This window comes from Poeciliopsis prolifica, unplaced genomic scaffold (assembly GCF_027474105.1).
Source record: "Poeciliopsis prolifica strain line A6 unplaced genomic scaffold, Auburn_PproV2 SCAFFOLD005, whole genome shotgun sequence".
NCBI lineage: Eukaryota > Metazoa > Chordata > Actinopteri > Cyprinodontiformes > Poeciliidae > Poeciliopsis > Poeciliopsis prolifica.
In genome coordinates this window covers 14,115,001-14,137,496 of record NW_026562380.1, presented here as the reverse complement: position 1 = coordinate 14,137,496, position 22,496 = coordinate 14,115,001, and positions in this window count along the sequence as shown.

The window sequence follows — 22,496 nt, the reverse complement described above, 5'->3', positions numbered from 1 at the left end:
AGGCAACCTCTAATCACAAGCATACTGTACACTGAAATGTAGCCTGTTCTTATGAACATAAAAATCAATCATGCCGTCATAACATCGAACCCACAGAAATCAGACCCCTTTTTCCAGTTCCCCTGGTGAAACAAGACACAGTTTTGGAAGTAGCCTACCACCAAGTCGATTTTCTCAGACATCTGCTTTTGAAGCAGGGGACCTCATGTCTCCCGAAACAAACCCAAATATAATATACAGAGGGTTCAAAACCTAATTGCCACATTTGGTGGATCAAACGATACTGTGGACAAGATGGATGTCCTTTGCTTCCTGCCAGACGTCCTCTTCTATCTCCTTCCTGCTCTTGTATTTTCTTTCTGCAGTTGAATAATGCCAAGGCGTCCCACATGGTGGGCCTATTTATATCTACTGCTATATTTTCAGAGAGGCGCGTCAAGAGCGTTATCTTGTATTGTATGGTGCACGCTCAATTTTTATGTTCACCGGGATATGCAAAGCAAACTCAAAGGCCCAAATGCTTCACTTTTTCATGCAGGACAGTCTGTTTTTTTGTGTGTTTTCTGCTAATGTACGAGCCAGATAATAAAAGTACATAGAAATTAGAGTGCAACATAAAGAAAATTACACTCTATTACATGCTTACGTAAAGGAGTTTGTACAAATCTATAAAAGGACGATTGGACATGAATTTTAGGTAGCATCAAATTACTCTAACAGCAAAGTCAGACTTTGCCTTAAATGGGGTTGCACTATGCATGACAGGGTTTATTTCTTCCCAAGGCAATTTTATGTGCAGTGTAACAGCAGGGACTATACAGATGGTATGCACCCTTGTTTTGTGTCATGGTTAGTTACTCACAATATTTAATTTAAGTTCCATTCATTAAAAATGAAAACATGGAAAGTCTGCTAACTGGTTTATGCAGCAGTTAAAGCACTTAGATGCAGCATGCTGATAGTAAAATCAGTAAAAAAAATAAAAATTCTTGAGGAGGCTTGTAACATTCATGTATTAATCTTAGGTTAAACATTTTCAGCATTGAAATCTTTCAGTCAATACTTACCCGCAGTTTGATGGCATTTATGCTTTAATTAATCCAGGAAATGTGTTTGAAGTGACAGGAGTGACAAAGCAGTTTTCTTTATCAGTTTTATTCTGCTTTCATTTACCAGAACAAGCCGTACTTTGAGGTTTATTTTATTACCTACCAGCACAAATGAAAAACACATTTTGCCCTTTGTATGTTTATCGAATTCATAACTATTCTGATTAGCAAAAAAAAAAATGTAATAAGTTTAAATGCCACATTTGAAAAGACATATTGATTTTTTTACTTCACCTAATCAGTAAATTGGAAATTGATGGGTATTTGGCATTAAAACAATATCAAGACAGTTTCCCAAACTTCATGCTTTAAGTGTTTTTACCACATGGAGAAACCAATAATTTTTGCTGGATAATTGAATTTGACCAATTTGTTTGATCATACTTTTATCTGCCTTCATCTGTAATTTTCTGAAATATTTTTTTTAGTTATTCTCTCTTGATCTATTGGGCCCTGGCATCTCAAAATAGTTGAAACACTTGACTTTTTTTCCTGAGCTGTACCACCCACAACCCCTTATGTATATCAGGATAGTCCATATTTACCCTTTTCTCTGCTCTGAAGACAAATAAGACAAACACTTATTTACTCTGCCACCAACACTGTTTAAACCTAAAAGTCTTCAAAATTCACATCAAGATTCACAAGTATTTCAAAGGACAAATACAATTCATAATTCATAACATCAAATGAAGACAATAGTGTTTCTTCCTCTGTTAAGTCCATTTCAAGCCATTGAAAATAGCAGCTTGATAGTAGAAATGTTTATTCATTGAAAATTAATGAAGATGAGAATATATATACCTTTTGATTTATTTTGAGTTAACTTCCTTCTTAGTTTGGTTCAGCTGTAGATGGCATGAGGTTTTTATCAATTCATTAATATTGAATGAAATATATCAAAATGGTGCAGAAGAAATAAACATCAGATAGATTTCCTGAGTAGTGAGTATTTCCACTAGGCTTGGAGAATCAATCAATCAGTCAAATTTTATTTGTATAGCACATTTCAGTAACAAGGCATTTCAAAGTGCTTGACATCATATAAACACACACAAAAAAACATTCATGCAACACAGAATCAACAATCAAAACATTACATTTAGCCAAATGCGATGGTTAAATTCTTAATCGATTATGCTTCAAAGGCAGCTCTAAACAGGTGAATTTTTAGTCTAGATTTAAAGGCACTAAGTGTTTCAGCAGTTTTGCAGTTTTCTGGAAGTTTGTTCCAGATTTGTGGTTCATAGAAATTGAAGTTGCTCCATGTCCTAAACATTGTCTCATGTAGGACCTTCCAAGATCTAGAACCGACATCTGTCCTCTAAATCTCTCTTGATTCGATCTCTGAATGTTTTCAATGTGATTTATTTTGATCACATAGACACAGTTTGATCACACAGACTTTCCTATCTTGACAGGAAAGTCTGTCAAGATAGTGATTATGTCAAATTTTTTTGGTGTTTGAGTTTTTTGTGGCGGTTTTGTTTGTGTTTTGATTAGCATTCAGCTTCCTTTTTTTTTTTTTTTACCTCCAGCTGTTCCCTGTCTCCTACTTACCTCACCTGTGAGTTTAAACTTCCCTGTTCCCTGGGCTGAAATAAACTCTTCTACTGTATGTAGATCGCTGCGCCTGGGTCCTCTACCTTCATCAAATCATGACGTTTGGTGCAGAACAACGTCACAGGCCAGACCTGACCTCAGCCTGATAAAACACCAACAGGATGAGTTAAAGTCAAAATTTCCATTAATAATTTTGTTTATGCCATGAGGGTGATAGCTGTAAAGGGTGAGCTGACGTATCACTCCCTGTCTATTAAGAATTAGATGTCACATAATTTTATATATGTGTGCATGCGAGAGAGCTGATATGCTGTGGGCGTGATGCAGAGTTAAAAGCTCCACCAATAAATAAAGCAGCAAACACAATAGCTTCTATAACTCACAATAAAATGTTACGCAACATTTACTCATGAAGTCATGCTTCATGCTCTTCTGAAAAACCTTTGACATCTTCAAAGGTTGTCAAACATGTTATCATGTTTTATAATAATGGGAGACACACTGTTGTTATACTCAATAATAGGTAATCCATGAGGTGTGCATGTCAACATTCAGTTATGCATAGACGGCACTGTGAAAAGGCCATGGGTGAAATATTGTGACTGCTGCTTTAGATTCTTCCTTGGTTTGTTTCCAAATACAGTATTTCACGGAGATAAAATCTGAGCCATAAATCAATGAGACGGGAAAGACAAACGAGTGTGTGTTGGGCGGATTGCAGCTGTGAGGAAGCTTTCGTCTACCACAAACTTGACACCCATTTTTGCACACTGGATTTGTAATTTCATAGCCAGTATTGATGAGATTTTTTCTTTTTTGTATTACTTTTTGTAGTGACATAAAGATGTAATCATTTAGATTAGGAGGAAATGTGCAACTTTTGTTTCATCACAGGCATGCGACAACATAAAAACATGTCCAAGGTTCAAATTATCTTTGCATATTTTGTAGCAAAATGTTTTGTATTCATATAGCATTCCCCACAAAGTATTTAAAAACTCATTTGAGTTTCTTTTTTCTGACCAGTAATAGAGAACTCGGTCCCTGTCTACCAGCCTCTGATGTATCAGAGCTAAAGGAAAGTTAAATCTTGTTCATGCATTTAAAATAAGGAAAGTTCTTTCTTCTTCTTTTTTTTTTCAAGCCAGAAGTTGTTTTACAGATGAGAATTCTCAGAAGCTCAATCCTAGTAAATGCATCCACTAGCTCACTTCACAAACCTCATTTTTTATATATTTCACCCTGATGCCACTGAGCTATTTGGACCCTTGTGTTATTGTTACAGCTCTGAATTATTCTCATTCTACTTAAGATAAGTAATTATCCCACAGTTTATTAAATATTTAAAGCCTTATAAAATTATTAGGATGCCTTAGAAGTGCTACAGTGGTGCAGAATGATCCATTAATGTCCCTTTCTGCAAAGACAAGATTATGAAGACCCCAAAGTGGTTTTAAACACGGCTTTTATGGGACATGCAGGTGCAATTGAATGAAACTGCAATAATTCACAAGTTAAAGTCAGTAATGAAAACACACCTGAAAAATCTTGTTGTGATTGAAGCAGATTAACTATTTTGAGCAGCCATTTTGTGTGTGATTATAAATGTTTTACTTTGGCTCTTAAAGGTGACTTAACTAGTACCTACTTTAGTAGTTTGAGGTTTCACCCAACATCCATTTACCTGCATCTAGAAAATCTAGAAATTGAGCATCAAAACAATACATCACTGTTACAATTATGTAAAAAAGATCAAGTCTGTTTATATTTATGTCATAATAAAGGTCATATTAATTTTCAACTTTTAAATCGCTGTTCTAATTTCCATACAGCCACAATAATTTTCAAAAGCAAATACTGAATGCATTTTTAAGTTTTTTTTGTTTGTTTGTTTCTTTTCTAATCCACACATACATACAACTACAATGACATCCGAGTGACGTTCTTTAACAGAAATACTTGAACCCTGCAGAAACTGGATTCTTGGTAAAGAAACATGGTCAAAAGTCTTGGCTGGAATCTTACTCTGGCTACAAACAAGCAACTTGCTAAAGGATGTTTCACCTAAAGATTAACATAAGGATTAAGTAAAGTAGCCTGCGTAGATTATAGAAAATTAAAACTGGTGCACCTAATTAATGTTTCAAAAGCTGCATGTTGCAGTTATTCCACTCTGGGAAAAGAATAATTAAAACGCCTCATCAAAGGACTAAACGTCTACACAGGTATGTCGTCCATTTGGACACCTCGTCTGTTCTATGCTATAACTCTGTCCGGTAGCAAGGATTACAAGCAAAGTCATAGAAAGAAAAGAATTAGGCAGAGAACTGAAAATATACTCAGGCATCAAACAAAGTATCTTTGACATCATGCTTCAACTATTAAATCATTCTCAAATCTATGCAGTGATTTATTAGATTGGAGATTGAAGAAATTAAATTAGTTTTTTGTGTGCGGGGCCTCAGTTTGTCATTGTTAGCATTGCTAAACAACTCTTCCTTCTTCCAACATCTACTTAGTGGAGGGCAGCCAGACACCTTGGACAGGTCACATCTGTCAGCTAATACAAAGAGAATGAAAACATATAGCCCAGGACCCAACACCTGCTTCCCATGCATTTGCAATGTAAACTGGAAGCAGAACACTTTGAGAACCCTAAACAGAGAAAACACAGCAGAACAGGGACTTCATTCACAAATGGAAATATATCTCCTGATTCCTACTTCATCCTCCCTGTTTGCGATTGTGAAATCTGTGCAATATGTTCCTTATCAAACAAAGTGCCCCAGACCAGATATTTACATGCATTGTCTTATGACAATTTGAGAGACTCCTGCCTTTTTATTGCAAGTCTTGTTTTCATATTGAGGAACCGCCTTCCAGTAAACGGGCGCCACTGAGCATTCTAAATTACCATTTAGATTGGACAACTCCATGCCAAGAGAAAGCCAATTACTCAATGACACTTTTGGTAGGAAAGAAGGATGGAAGAAGGCTGCAGATGAGTGCATGTCCCAGTGGAGGTCTGCTTGCATCACTCCTCTTTGAACGCCGTACCTCACAAACCTCTCATTTCATATCCAGGGCTTAACTTTTAGATCTGCAGATGAAGCTGCTTTTTGCTTCTGCGGGGCTGTTCGCACACTTATCTGAGACGCTAAAATTTGAAAGGAGACAGGTGCTGCCTTTAATAATTGAAATCGGCAAATTGGCTCGTTCAAAGTTAGGCTCGAGCTGAAGGGGGAATGACCCATTTTCCGGCCAAATGGAATTATGTGCTTTTCAAAAACTTACATGTTGAGAAGTCCTAGTTTATTGGCATGGCTTATTAGAAATCTTACACATGTTCAGTGCTGCTACTACCGCTACTTAAACCAAATGTTAAATGTGAGTCCAAAATACAGGAAAGGAATTTTTCCATTACTTATTATTATGTCTAATTTTAAAAGATTGCAGTCCTGACTATCAGACGCAGCTTAAAAGAAGGATACCTGACTTTTGAGCCCACACGGTTCAGAAGAAAGCGTGGCTGAAGGTGTGATGTGAATCGACAGATGTCTGGACACCTGCATGCTCAGCTGTTACTCAGCAGCCCATGTGGGTGGATTACAGAAGTTTGGGTTGAGGTCATGTTTAAAGGGTTGCGTGAATTTCACCCTCACGACTTCGGTCAGATAAATCATATTCTGTTTCATTTTTCTTAAAGTGAGCATTCAGAAAAAAACAATAATTCTAGTTCTTCAAATAAATGTATAAGAAATGACTGAACACCTCTACATTAGAAGAGGAGGAGATCAAGACTGGAAATTACTGAAATTATCTCTTATTGAATCCTTGTGTATAAAGTGATTTTTGCTGCATCAATAATCAAATGCCTTTATTTAAGCATTTGTACATTTTTTTTCTATTTAATATTAATTGAGAATATGTTTTGAAAATGTTTTTTTTTTTTATCTGTGTGTGTGTATCTAGATTTCATGTCCACATTCACATATTCCCTGTTTCTTTGAGATCTGTTGATTTTTTTTTTTTTTTCTTGTGCTGTATTACGATTTGTTTTTCTTCACCGGTTTTAATTTCCTTTTGAACTCAAAGCCATCCATCCTTGCATTCCTTTTTAAGATAATCCAGTTTGTTCTGTCCAGATTCTTGTAGAATCTAGGATCCTTTAGAGGGGAAAAAGGTGCATTAACCCTGTTGCATATTTGTGCTCAGCCTATTCTTTGCTAAAAGCAGCTTTTTACTTAATTTCGGCGTTTAGCTGTCTTTGTAAAGATTTTATCAGAAACGTGTTGATATTAAAATACCTAACTACTCTCCCTTGTGAAAACCTCACCAGATCCTTTGGATTGCAAGGAATTCTTAAGTCCACCGCCCTCTTTGTGTGCCCCATAAATTTTCTATCAGGTTCAGTTTTGAACTCAACCAGAATGTTGGGCCAATCCATAACTTTAATTGTCTTTGTAAATCTGTCTTTCAGTGATTTGAAAAGGAGCTTATGTGCACAAATCTAAAAACAACCTAAAGGTATTAAGTGAAATTACTTTTTGAGCTTTTTTGTCTCTTTGCTATTTTCTCATCAAAAACATATCTGGAGTGCAACTTAGATTTATTTTTTTATGCATGTTTGTAGAATCCTTGAATCTCCCATGGAAGCCATTTGGAGGTGTCACAATGCTTACTCTCACAAAGTGCCTCCTATTTCCACAAAGCTTCTCCTTACAGATCCAGGCTCACCACGCCTCATCCACAAATCTCCTTCAGACTAGCAGCAGCAGAAAGCTCTGCTGGGTTTATCATGCAAACCATTTCTCAGTCTGATGCGATGTCTGCATTTGTGACAATGTGCTGAAGGTGGGGAATTGGAAAGAGTGGGAGCTTCTGAAACAGAGGCTCAATTTCAAATCATTAAATTGCAAAGTCAATTTCTAAACTTATGTTTATGTATAAATATACACAGCTTTCTTATAACTAAAGGTAATATAGGTACTTGATTGTGCAGTAGTATGATCCTATGTGGCTGAAAAAACAGATAAAACCCCCCTTTCAAATTTAAATTCATAAAATACTACAGCATGATACTGCTGCCACCACCATGTTTTACTTAAGGCATGGCGTTCTAAGTTGTGTGCCAGACATATTTTTTTTTCTTTTTATATTTTTGTCACATTTCTTTAGTGAATGTCTTTTGAGAACTACACAGTTATTAGTTTTTTATGCAATATTAAATACATTTCTAGTTCTATATGTTATCAATATTAAATGAGTCTTAACATATTGTTCATTCTCAATTTTTGGTCATAGTTTGACTCCATACACACTAAATAAAAATAAAAAAAAAAAAGCTAACTGGTGACATGAAACTGATCACAATCCAGTTGTCAAAACATGATAAAGCATCAATGTTTCTGGATACTAAGCAGGTCCTTTAACTGATGCTGACAGTGATGGAGGGCGCAGACACACTGTGGCACCGTTACATTTTGTAGCCAGTGTGATGCCAGAAGTCCTTTAAATGCGAGGCAGCAGCTGCTGCCTGATAACACACATGGTTGCAGAAGTCATCCTGTTCATTATGTCCAGAGCATCAGTTCTGCATAGTAATGTGAATCCTCACATCCAACCCTCCCTTGCAACACTGTCTCAATAAATGAGCTTTTTGCTAGGATGTAAATTGTCAACAGCATAAATAATACACACTATGCTCCATAACCCCCACCCCCAAAAAAGTTAGTAAGAAGGAAATAAATAAAAATCGTGTGGCCTGGAAATAATAGATAAGCCTGGACTGCTACCAGCACTACCTGGCCAGGACACAAAGCAGGGTGGCAGATGGCTTTGACAGCCTTTGATGGCACACACTTAAATGAGAGTAAGTGTGTTGAGTGTGAATGGCCTCACTGTCTTGTAAAATGACCTGGATATTGCCAAGGGGGAGCCACATGTGCACCCAGTCATAATTAGGCTTGGCGCTACAATAACACACAGCCGTATGAACACATGGGGCTTTTCTTATCCAGAGAAGAGCCAATGAGACACAAGGAACAGATTTGATCATGTAAAAAAATATTAACCACTTTTTACAGTGGCCGCCATAGATGGGGCTCAAAGCAATGCCAGGTAATCCATAAGTGCTCAAAAATTAGCTGTGCAGGTACCAGTCAATATTGACTCACCCAAGCCAGCATAGTTTTTCCATTTGGGTTTCTTTCATCATGTAGCTTTTGGCTGGAAAAAAACCAGCTGTGGCTGATTGCTTCAAATCAGAAAAGCAACAGGCTTAAAGCCTTTGCATGCAGGGAGAAAGAGAAATGTGTCTGCACTGCTGGTAGGGTCACAGGGAGACACTTCTTTTTCCCAAATGAACTGTCTGGCTGCATATTCTTGAGGAAATATTGTCACACATTACACTCAATCACGATCACCTAATGGCCCAATTATAGAAGCGTTTCTGTCAGGTACACACTTGGTTAGTAGGTACAACGTGTATCCTCTTATTCTAATCAATCCTTAATTGGTTAAAGGTTTTAATAATGCTTTAAAAAGTGAGCTCCAGAGTTCCACTTAAATGGTAATAGTTCATTTTCTTCTTCTTACCCGTTTGACCATTCTTCAAAAGACGGTCTTTTGATGTATTTGAGACGACTGCGGCGTCTTCTTCATCATGCCTGTTCACAACCGCCAGCTGACAGAAATGTACAGGAGGTCCATCAGTCAGTCCAGGCTCAGCAGTGTTTCTCATCCTCGGGTTGATCCTCCCACTGTTTGGTAGCAGGTGTTTTCTTTAGCTGACAAATTAAGTAGCTAATTCCCATGTTGTCTTTATAACTAGACAAACCAAATTATCTCTTCATTGTGTCACTGGGCCAGGCCAAATTGTTTGCTCACTTTCCAGTTTTCAGGCTGACTTTCCGCTCTCTAATTACCGTACACTCCAAAACTTGCTGCTCAGCTTTTCTCAAATTTACTTTGAAATTAATCAGAAAGCAAAGACCTTCTTATGCTACATGCAGTGTATTTTCTTTTCCTATTCCAAGGATCTTCTATTGTTCTTTCTGCTTTCATTCTTACTTAATGATAGCTGCATTAAGGTGCACCTTAAACTGACATACAAAATATGGCTGCAGGCGGTTGGCACTAACTGATAAACGACTGTTTGCTTGCACAAAACAGATCTGATATAAGAAGCAAAAGACTTGAAACAAGATGAACACATTTCCTTCTTTTTATTCCAGTGTATCCCACATTGGAAGAATATACTTTGACAGACGTAGCTTTGTGTTTTAAAGAAAGCAACCCCTCAGACATACGAGTGCTTAACTCAATATCCCAGAGCCTCGTCTTTTTCAATATTTGTACCTCTTGAGGGATTTGTGGTTATGAAGGCTAAGACTGAAGCTCTGTAATACTTATACAGTCCGAAAGAGGCTAGTGGGGAAAAAATATGAAAAAAAAGTTTCAATATTTTATTTCAAAGTGGATTCTTTTGAGGGATTTTATGTGATGTGCAACATGGAGAACATCACGTGGCTTTGATAAGAATGTTTTGTCATCATTGGACACAGTGTCCCTACATAATGTAGCAGCAAGCACAGTCCGTCACTCGGTCTCCACAGAGCAAGGTGTTGCCTTCAGTCAACGAAAGGGGAAAGAGTGTTTCAAACATATACAGACTGAATTCATGCTGTCACTGAATACAGATTCCAGTTTGACTGTCAATGTGACACACACAGGGCCCTTTAAACACTTTAGATTTTTCATTGTTTTCTTATATTTTTCATAAGTTGAGTAAATGTTTTTTTTCCCAAGCTATCTAAGCAGTAGCAGACTGTAAAATGCTTATTATTTGATTCATAACAGACTAAATAAGTTAAAATAAATGTGAAAGTTGGAATCAGCTAATTAAAAACAAATACTTCCAGTTATCAGGCTGTTCTTTCAGTTTTGAACTGAATAATTATATTAATATCGTAGTAACAATAAAAATCTTTCTCACAAGCTGAATTCTCGTTCCTCAAACAATGTGGCAATGTTTAATTTAGTATGGTAGCTCCTCTATTTGAGACAAACAAATGCAAAGCAGCTTTATCCTTTCAGTAGGAGCATTTTTATCTCAAAAGAAGAGTTCTTTTTGAGGTGGATTGCACAAAGGAGTTACGAACGATGCACCATTTTTCCTGAATTGGGGACTTTGAAATGCAGTTACAGCCATCCAATTAAAATAAAAGACGTGCTCAAGTTCAGTTTGATGCGTGCTGGGGATTGTACAGTGGCCCTGAAGTGCAAAGGGCTACTGCAAATTGAAAGCACAATTACAAATAACAAAAGGGATACAACATGAACAAAAAACACTACGAGATTAACAAAAACATGAAGACATTGGAGGGTAAAACCCAAAGAATGAAACATGTTGACAAATATGTCCCATTTTCCTTTCACTTCAGAATTATTTGCTTCCTTTTGTTGATCCTCCACACAAAACTCCAATAAAATACATTAATGCTGGTCATGGTGATATGACAAAAAATTAACGATTTCAAGCAGTAAGAATTGTTTTCATTGAGGTTTTGGTATTTAGGCCTGAATGCTATTTTAACAGACTATGTATTGGGGGACTTTCTCCTACTGAAACCTACCACACCTAATATCTAATCTGGCAAGAATCTAAAACGAAATGCAACAATTGTCTAAAAAATTAAGAAGTAGCATTTAATGTTGAAACAAAATTGCTGCACCTCATAACACCAGTACATTCTATTCTATTTCCATAGCTTTATATTGTTCTTGTATTCTTTTTTTGTTTTTGTTTTTTTCACATGAAACGCATGGAGAAACCTTTTTCTGTGGTTTACTTATTAAAAAGCCCTCATTATTACTGCTTGTTACCATATTGTTGATGGATGAGTGTCATTAGTATTAATGTTGATATGGGTCAGTTTTTGCCAATTTGCACAAATCCAAATTAGAATGCTATTTTTGTGAAAGCGGCATAATTAACACTTTCTTACATTTCGATTTTATTGGAATAGGCTGCTGAGATCTCATTTGGGTTGCTTCACCGTTCTAAAGGTGACTAAAAGTACCTTTGGGATGAAGACTTTCTAAGTCCTGTAAAAAACATTCTCATTAGCACCTGTGTATTTGTAATTATCTATTGCAGACAAAGTGGCGTTGATTTTTGAATCGGACCAGCAGTCAGGTGGTCAGCTGGCTGTGCTGGCCTTTCAGATAATGATTTTTAACCTCTGTGGTTCTTCTTCTCCAACATTTAGACATCCATCGATTGCTCTTATTATCTGTCTTGAGTGCACACCTTTCATTGTCAACTTTTGCAGCTAATAAGATCTGTTCTCTCGTTGCTCCCAGCCTTTATCACCTCTATAAATTCTCCCTCCCATGCGCTTCTCCACGTGTCTTATCTGGAGACTTTGTTCAGCTTCTCTAACCTGCAAATGCTCATTTCAAAAGTAATCATTCTGCATTCAATTGTGTTTTTCTCAGCTGTGCCTCCATCGTTATTTCTCAGTTTACTCCACGGTTTGCATAAGTAAATGGAATAGGACTCCTATCAGTAAGTGACAAAGATAAATGTTTATTTCTTTTTCAAGGAAATTACTAGAAATCACTTAATGCGGAATAAAGAAAAGAAGTGAATCTAACCTAGTTTTAGATTTCAGCTATATTACTGTCTTAACAAATTAGACTTAATTTACAAGCTGAAATTGTGTTATGATGATTGGCACAGGAGGAGATGGGAATTTTAACTGTTCTTTGCTGCACTAATTGCTTCCTTACAGTCTAATTTGGAGAAAGCAACCAGCATGTCACAACCCTTCATTGTTACTCTAATAGGGAAGACAAACAAATCACACCGCCTTATGGCATTTTGTTTACTTAAGGAAACGACACAAACACACAGCCATTTAGGAGTCCTTTAATTAAGCTACTCCATAATTGTTTTTAAACTTGGCTCAGTTTGTGTTATAGAAACAGAGAGGGAATTTAAGTCTTCAATACATGTTTTTTTTTTTTTTTTTTTTGTTTTTTTTAGTTGTGAGCTTCATGGGATTTTAAGCAGGGAAATTGAAAATGGAGGTGAAAGACGTGAAAAGAACTAAAGTGCAGTTAATATGCAATCCAGATTTGCTGAAAAATGTGGAAACACAGTAATCTAAACTAGGCTGAAGCAGCTGTCTACATCTTGTTCCATAATATTATGCAAATTGAATTTAAGTGTCATAAAGATTTTCTTTTTTTTTTTTTGCTGTGCTATTAAATTTATAGATGGCATTGTGTGTCAGGGCTCTTTGAATCACAATAATTGATATCAGAGTGCTGGGTTTTAGTTGGTCTGGTGAGCTCAATTAAAGGAAATCTACTTAAGAAGGGTGTCCCACATTATTAAGTGGGCCACAGGTTTCAAGCAATATGGAAAAGAGAAAGGATCTCTCTGCTGACAAAAATCATCAACAAGTAGAGCCGTATGACAAGGTATGAAAACATTAGATCTTTAACAAAAACTGAAGTTTACCGTATTGTGAAGAGATCTTTTGGCTGAATAATGGAAACACCCTTTCGAAATAACTGAGGCTGCACGTAGTAAAGTTGTTTAGCATAGTTACCTGACAACAAGAAGGTCCTGATTCAAATCCTGACATGCAATCTTTCTGCAGGGAGTTTACTAGCTCAATCCAAGTAATCCAACTTCCTTCCACAGTCCAAAAACATGAATTTTCCATAATTTTGTCTGTCCAAATTAGGATCGTGTGCGTGTGTGATTGTTAAAGTGTATTGTTTTCTCAGCCAAAGACGATTGGAGATACACATCGTCTTTGGCTGACCTCTCCCTGGCAACACTGCATGGACAAGTAAATAAATATTTTTGATGCAGCACTACAAGGCAGAAGTCATGGGTAAAATAAAATTGTCTGTGTCCCTGATTCAGGGCAGTTGCCTGCTATAGATGTCCTTTAATTGCATCATGTCCACATTTTCCCATGCGGCCAGTTTTTCATTAGACATCATGCCATATCACTGAACCTCAAATCAACATAGCCTGTTGACTTTGAGGTTTTCTTAATATCAACCCATTGTCAAATATATGAACAGTCACAACCAAAAGAATGGGATGCTGGAAACAAGATGTCCAGATAAATTACAGTAGAGTCTGTCAGATTAGGAAATTAAATTATCTTTAAGTTTCAAATAGAACAGTTATTTATTTATTTTTCTTGCTTCGTTTATGGCGCCCCCGTACGGCTGGCACTCTTGGCATTTGCCTTTACACAGTGGGCTTCCCCTGCATTTGAGAAGAGAAAACAGGCAATTATGCTGAACCTTAAAATCCTTTAAAAGAACAGAAAGTATGTTTTTTTTTACAAGAACCTTACCCCCCAATTGCTACCTACATCCTCATAGATTATCCAGTTGCTTTTACTTTGTCTTTATGCTTTATTTATCCCCCACCAAAAAGAAAAGAAAAAAAATCCACCACTGCATGTCAAAGTACTTCCCGTTTATTGTATTAAGCAATGAGCTTACATGGGGAAAGATAAGACCAGTGGGGAGCTTATCCCTGAGAGTGGGCGACTGGCTCTATCTTTGTGCTTTTGTCTGTGCCTGTTTTTGTGAGCTCTCGCTTCCCAGATGTTATTTGCACCTGCGGCACACGCTGTGTCCGTCCTCCTGCTGGTGGCGGTCTCTTGGCAGTCTTCAGTGGTTGAATCAGCAACAAGGAGAAGTGATCCTAAACAGATAACAGAATTCTGCCACACGTGAAAAGTGGTAGTAATATGGAGATGCGGAAATGCAGGTTGTTACTAAGAAAGGCCGAAAGTGACTTGATTAATCATCCAGTGAGTCGAAGCAGCTGAAGCTGAAGGTTCTCCCCATGAGTCGAAAGATGAACTCAATTGCATTATTGATGCTCACTTTTTTAAAGACTTGTTAACCTTTTTAAAAATGCATTAAGTATAGCTCTGTTATATTTTCTGTGAAAAGACTGCTCAGCTTTGAGATGACTTTTAACACAGACCCAATGCAGTGCATAGACGATAAATATGAAAAATATATTCTGCGAGCATCAATGTGTGTCTCAGCAATTTATCAAGCAGTTGAAACTTCATGAAACAGATGAAGCGTGGAATTTCAGATTGTACAGACTCGCCATTTTCTGTTTAACCATGCATGAGACTTCAGAGGCTGCACGGCCGTATAAACGCACTTAAGCAAATTGTGAAACAGGTAAAAACAACAAATCATCCTATTTGTGAGAAGTGACCAAAATGTTGTGCATTATTTTTAATAACTAAGTATTAGTATTTCAAAGCTATTTTCTATAGGCTCAATGATGTATGTATTATTTACAGACAAAGCAGAAACTATGTACTCATATTTTTGCAGAAATCTTACGTTTACATACACTGCATGAGAAAATGACCCTCTTTTTTCTCACTGCCTTCCTTTAAGTCATACTAATTTTGGAACTCTTGACATAAAAATGATTTGAGTTAAAAAAATAAAATAAGCAGTCCCACCATTCCTTCATAATTTGCTGTCTTAACACACTTTACTCTTCATATGTGAATACAGTTGAATCAGACTTGTTTCATAACTTCTGGGTGAGAGGTGTAGGCACAATAAGATCACTATGACTTTTAGGAGTGATAATGTCAAGAAGTCATGACTTTTTCAGGAGTTATCATCTTCAGAGAAAATGTTTTTAAAACAATTTCTCCCTTCTTAATCTGACTTTTAGCAACTATAAAGAATCTTGTAGTCTGACTGACCTAAAATCAGAAGAGTTTACTCTGATTTAATGCCAAACAATGAGACCAGAAGATTATGGGTCTTTATATACAGTGTATGTAAATATCTGGCTTGAGTTTTTAGCTTCTGTGATTGTCATCTTACTTTTTATTTCTTCCTAGAATAAGCTGCCTGGTTCATGTGTGTTTGCATAGCCTTTTTTTACCCTTCCAGCCCGTCCCTGCAAGATGAGGCAGTCAGCCTCCTTGTTTTGTTGGAGGTCTTGGTAGAGACCCAGTAGATATTCCTCTTGGTGGGTTGTTTGGGTGTGTGCATGGATGTGCATGCGTAAGACTGTGGCTCCACTTTACCAGTCTTATTTATTTAGGAAGTTTCCCAAAAGACTGAAACTCATTTATTGTTCATGAAGTAAATTTTTAATTTCCACTTTCTCTTCTGTCTGACTTTGGATCTTTCATTTGTGACCATTGTGATATTCTACTAATATATAATCAAACACAGTAAATTTTATCTAATTTGAGCGGGGCTTTATTGATGTATTTATTTTTTTTAGCATAGTGCCCCGAGTTGACTCTCTTCTTTTCTGGATCAAAAAGCACTTGGCTATGGTAAGCCGTCGTATTTGAGATAACTAAGCTGAGAGAAGCTTATAATTTGTGTGAGAAGCAAAACATTTGCCAAAATAATTTGAAAGGGATAAGTTGTTCTTGGTGAGGTTTTAGCTTTTTATTGCACAGTGTTGCTGCAGATATCCACAAGCCTATCTAACGCCATAAGCTTTGACTCTCTAGTCTGCTTTGTGAAGCCTGTTGCAAAATACTTGCCAGATACAGTAGAGCCAAAATAGTATCTTCAAAAATAAATGAATAATTGGGAAGTGAAAGGAAACTGACTGTTGTCAACATTTTTTCTGTTTGTAAGTCAATATTTATTAGAAGTACCTTTCACTTGTTAATGTATTGAATACATATTGATCTAATGATGGGACTTGACAAAATGTAATGTCTGTTATAAGGCTTTACAAGGCTTGACTATATGATGTGCTTGTGTTTTTTTATATTTTCACGATGTGAAGCATTTTTATCTGTCCTGTTGCCGAAACATGACACATCAATAAACTTGATTGATTGAACTTGATCGACTTAAATTTCAGACACTAGTCCTTTGAGGAATATTTCTACCAGCTTTCCACATCCAGAAACAGAAAAGTTTTTCTCTGCAAAATTAGGTCAAGTCAAGTCAAATTCAACAGAGTTTTTCAAGCATTTTTGGGTTTTGCCACAGATTCTCTAAAGGATTTAGGCCTGTACTTTAACTAGGTCATTCCAGGACAGGATTATTCTTTGATCTAAATCAGGGTTTTTCAAAGTGAATCCCAGGACTCATGTGAATCCTTGGAACAATTTTTGGAACTCATGAAAAATTGACCAATTCAAAGTAAAATATGAACATTTTAAGCTCTTCTTAAAATATCAATTATAACACAAATTCTAGTCAGAAGGGTGACCTCCAGGATAGACAAATTTAAAAGTCAAAAAAATTAACTTGAACCAAAAATGTGACATATTTTCAGACTTTTCTTTTAAAAGGAAGGAAGGATGATATATGTTTTTTCAAATGCTTTGGATTTATAATGATTCACATATCTCTTTTGTGTAAAAATTTCACTACTTTATTTCAATTAAGCTTAACATATTTTGTTTGTTCTTGAGTAGGCAGAAAATTCATTCATTATTTGCATGACACTGTGTTAATTTAGCTTTGAGCAACAGAAGCGTACCCCGTAATGTCAAACTTTAATTTAACATTATGATGAATTGGTGGCAGAACTTTGCCTTCTTGTCCATCAAAGCACTATGATCCCATATTATCCTGTAAGCCCAGCTGGGATGGCTATGATTAGCACCACATGAGGAGATAAAATGAGTCCAACAATTCAGACCAGATGTGGGCTTTATTCAGATGGCCGAGGAGCTGAGGAGGAGGGAGAACATTTACCAGCACTTAATATGATGAAGTGTAGACAGATAAGCAGAGGAAAAGCAGGTGCTCAAAGGTGGACATGCATATGTGCTTGTTCTGTGCGCTGAAGCCAAGAATTTGTTCTGGAGGCAAAAGGGATAAATATCTTTATTTTTATCTTTAAGGTTCAGCCTTTATTAATCAGCACATATAAGGTTCGAAGATGCAGAATTGTGCTCCGTTTCTCTCCATCTATTCACTTTTTGTTCTGACATTGCTTGTTTTTTTTTTCTTTTTTTCACCGTTACACCCCTGTTCTTTATCACGCACGCTTCAAAAGTTTGCATTTTGAGTTGCACTCCTTAAAATATTCTCAGGGCGGTTTCATTTTGTGAGTATTTTGGGGAGAGTTTTTGAGTAGCCAGGTGCACAACTGGGAAATCATTTGGAGAAGAATAAAGCAGGGGATTTGGGGAAGAGAGACAAAGCAACATATGGTGAGCAAGTGGTCGCTGTATGACACGCTGATATAAATAGATGATTTATACAGTTTGGCTTTGTGTTTCTTGTTGTTGGGGGAAAACCCTGCTTTTTGTGACTCGTGGAAGATACGGTTCATCCGAGTCTGTCAAAGCTCCCAGCCGTGCTTCCGAGTTATCTGAAGCATGAAAAAGCCTCGGCCCATCCCCATGTGAGCTTGTAAGGTGGAGAATGCCAGTGGATGTGATTTGGTGAAGAATCCTGGCAGCAAAATTCTAGGATTAATTATTGACTTTCGAGCTCATGCATGATGCGCGTTGATAGCAGACTTGTTGAGGAGCTTACTGAGGGAAGAGAGAGGTCAAAAGATAATTAAATTTATGTTCTTTATGTGAAGGGGATGTTCCATACCATTGATAGAGATAATTAATTAGCTTATTCCTCTGGCTTTAATTAAAACCAACAATAATCTGACTTTTGTTCTGACCGAAGAGCTTCGGAGTATAGGAATGACACACAGAAAAGCTGACCCGATTTAAATGATTCAGAACGATACGCTGCTTACACAATCAGCTTTAAATGCTACATTGGTGCATTTACAACAAGAGTTCATATTAACAGTCATTTAGTATTATCTGACTGCATTCAGAATAGCTTGGTGTTTTCCGAATGACGCTGTTTGAGTGTGTTCTGTTTCTACAGTTTTGACAGCAGTGAGCTGACATTAGGCAATATGTCTTAAAGTTTATGGCAACTCTGAATCATGCTGTATTTAACAAATACAACTTAACAGGACACGTCCATCTAAATCAACAAGCCAAGATTGTTGTCCTCTGTGGCTTTAGTCACTTTCACTGTGAAATCACATCTACTACTCCGATGTATTTGAGGTAACAATTTCTAAGCAAAAAAAGAAACCCTTTACGGTTAAAGTAATGATACGAGAAGTTTTCATGCTGTAGATTGTATTATTCAAAAATAGCAAATAAAATATATTTTTGTTATATATATTTAAACCAGTTCACTGTTTTGTTTATTTGCCACCAAATATTGATTCTCAGTTCAGTCAACCAGTGTATAAACTCAGTAAGATTAATTACATCAAACAATTAAATAAAATTGGAGAGCCCATGGTAATTCAGGGGCCTTGCACAGATTCACAGCTCACTCAAGAGAATAGATTGACAGGATAACTATTATTATTATTATTATTATGAAAAATGGCTGATATTTGTTTATATGCAAAATGGCAGGTATAAAAGAAAGCTAACACCCTAACCACAGCATTTCCAACATTAAACTTTTCATTGGCAGCATCACAGTGTGTATACTTCTCCTCAGCAGTGATGATAAAGCAGAGTTGATGGGGAGACAGAGATAAACACAGTATGATAGAAAACATGCTATCAGCTGAAAGGAATTGATGGTTTCACTTTTGAGCAACACAATGACACTAAATATACAGCTAGAGTTATAATAGTTTGAATCAAAGCATATTTATGTTAGCGTGGCTTAGACCTAAATCTAAAGGGAAATACTGGTAAGACTTAAAATCTATTGTTCAAACATTTTCATTCCAATCTGTAATATTTACACAGAAGATAACATTTTAATTCCTACATGTGCAAAGCTTGTATAAATATGCATCACAAGACAGCAGACGTTACTGCAATGAAAGGACATTATGTAAAGGTTTACAATGTAATCGGTGTTATGCTGAATACAAATGAGCATAACATTCTTTTGATTTTTATTCGTCAAATATTGAAAAAAGAACATTATTTGTCTATCACACAAACATATTTTAATGAAATACGTTCAACTTAGTTATTAAACCTTTCTTTATTTATCATTTATATCAAACATATATGCACCAAACAGCCACTCCTTAAACCAATGCATTGATAGTGATTGCTCTAATTTGTTTTTGGACAAAGATATTGCTCCAAATCAACAAGGCTCCACCACTTTTTAAGATATACGGTATGGCATTAGGCATAAGGTTATTGGCAGCAATTGGATGTATTGTTGTGCACCATTGCCTTTATGTGTTCGACTTGTACATCTCTATGCATAAATGACAACTGAGTCTTGTTACTTCTATCCATCTTTGCCGCACAGGCATTGATGAAGACAAACTGTAAATTTTGTCTCTCGCTCTGCTTTTCTGTTTGATACAAACACAACACTGAATGAAGGCCGAGCTGAAAGCTTATTGAATTCAACCATTATGCTGCACCTCTCGAGACGACAAAGCTCTTTCTCTACGCTTAGCTCCGTTTGATTGTGATTAATCTTTGTCACGATGAGGCGCAACGTCTGAAAGCAGGCTGTTGACCTCTCAGGTGTTACAGACTGATTGTCCTTCTCATGGCTTCCTTGTAAATGAGTTGCTGTGACTCAAGCAAGCAACAACATTCGGATGCAGTGCAATCCTTTGGTTTGGATTAGCCAAGATTTCCACATCGTTTGAGCAATTCTCTGTCATACATTGTACATTTCTGAGAAAAATGTTGCCAAATATTTCATGCGACAAGGTTCACTTTGAAGAGCTTTCATGGTGATAAGCTCAGAGTCTGACTGACAGACTCTGTGGCAAATAAGCTCTACAAGGCAATCGAGAGAGACTGGGCTTACTTGTATATTCTTCTAACAACTTCGAAAGGAATGGGATGACAGTGGCAATGATAAGTCGAGCTATGATCAAGGTCAGTGAAGAAATGTCAAAAAAAATTGAAGCTCTTTGGGAATAGACACAGGATTAACTTTTTATTTATAGTATGAGAAAGCTGAAAGGTTGCTTATAAAAAAAAAGACAAAAAATAATGAACAACATTGCACATAATATAAGCAATGCAGGTCTAAAAACCAAACAAAATTAGAGAATAATAGAGGAGCAGCAAAACAGAGTGGGGATTGCCTCAGAATTTTCCCCATTATTGGTATTCATATGCAAATTTTGCTTTTGTCAAAAAGTGTCTCATACAGACAAAAACAACAAACAGACACTGTGAAATTGCTCCAGGGATGATGAATTCTAATTTTTTCAGCACAAACATTCACAAATACGGTTCTATAAAAGCGTGCATTTGATACTTATTTGTCTTCCTCTAAACATTCAAAGGCAGATTACTTTTATTTTACCATCACTGCTGGAGGTCAAAACCAAAACATGGATGGCAGCATTTACTTTTCATTTTTAAAATGCTGCTTCTGTCAATATTAAAGGTCCAGTAAAAATGTGATTCTTTACTTTTAGTGGTTTCAATTTGCCACTCACAGCAAAGGTTTGAGCAGAATGATTGGATATTATTCACACTGTGAAATCATATCTACCATTCTGTTGTGTTTGAGGCAATAATGTCTTAGCAAAAAGAAAATCCTTTCAGGTTAAAGCAGTGACACAAGACGTCGATTTTATTATTCAAACATAGCAAATAGAATTCTGGTTTTTTTTTTCTGTTTAAATAAGTTCACTGTTTTGTTTCATTGTCATCAAATATTGATTTTCAGTTCAGTCAACCAGTGTATAAACTCTGCATTAATGCATCACAGTAGATGCTGTCTTACCACTACACTTGTGTCTCACATAATGGAACAGGGAAAATCAGATAACAAATAAGCAAATGAAATATAAAAGCCACCACAGGAAAACCCTTCACGTTTTAACTTACCTCCACAGCACTCCTCTGTTTATGAGTTCTGATGGTCTATTGAAAATAAATTGATGCAACACAGTAGTAAATGCACCATATCCTACATTGTATAAAACTACAACAAAAATAAAATTAATCTTATTTTGTTTCCTAATGTTGTCCACTGAAAGCCCGAAAACATATCTATACACATATGACACTGAGAAAATTATAAGTGCAAAAAGTTATAAAGTATTTTTTTATTTTCTTGATAAACAAATCTTAAAAGTAACAATTTCTATACATGGGAGTTCTGATTCAATTATTTTCTTTGTTATGTTATGTTAGGAAACATTCCTATGTTAGGAAACTTTCCTGTGAAGGAAAATGCTTCTCAGGAGAGTGTCCTTTTTCAATAAGGACACTGCCCTACATTTTCCTTTGTAGTGAAAATGTGGATATTTTTATATCTAAAATGTTTGTTTTTGGTTCTAATGTGAGATGGACTGCCTCTGAAATCGATGACCTTTTTAGGCAGTTCCCTTATTCCTTATGGTTTTGTTGTGCAGTTAAGAAAACAAACATTTGTGGTTATTTCTTTTTTTTTTCCAGATCATATCTTTACCTTGCAGTCTTGAGCTCCTCTTGCTCTTTACTCTTTTTACTGAATGTGATTTCCTGTGGGCTATAATAGAATTGGACAAGCATGTATCTGATAAAGATTTATCTTTTTAGCTTAACTGTCTGGAGCTCTGCCTGCCTGTAGAATCTCAAAATGCTTCAACCGATTTGTTCAGGTGCAGAGCAAGCAAACCTTTATTCAAATGTTTAAAATTCCTTGTTTTCGGTTTCTGCTTTCACCTTTCAGATAGATTGAACGGGTCATATTAGAATTAAAGCGATATCTCAGCGCAGTGGTTGACAGTCACTCTGTTATCAGACTGTTCATGCAGTTCTTCAGGAGTCACACAGTGTGAAA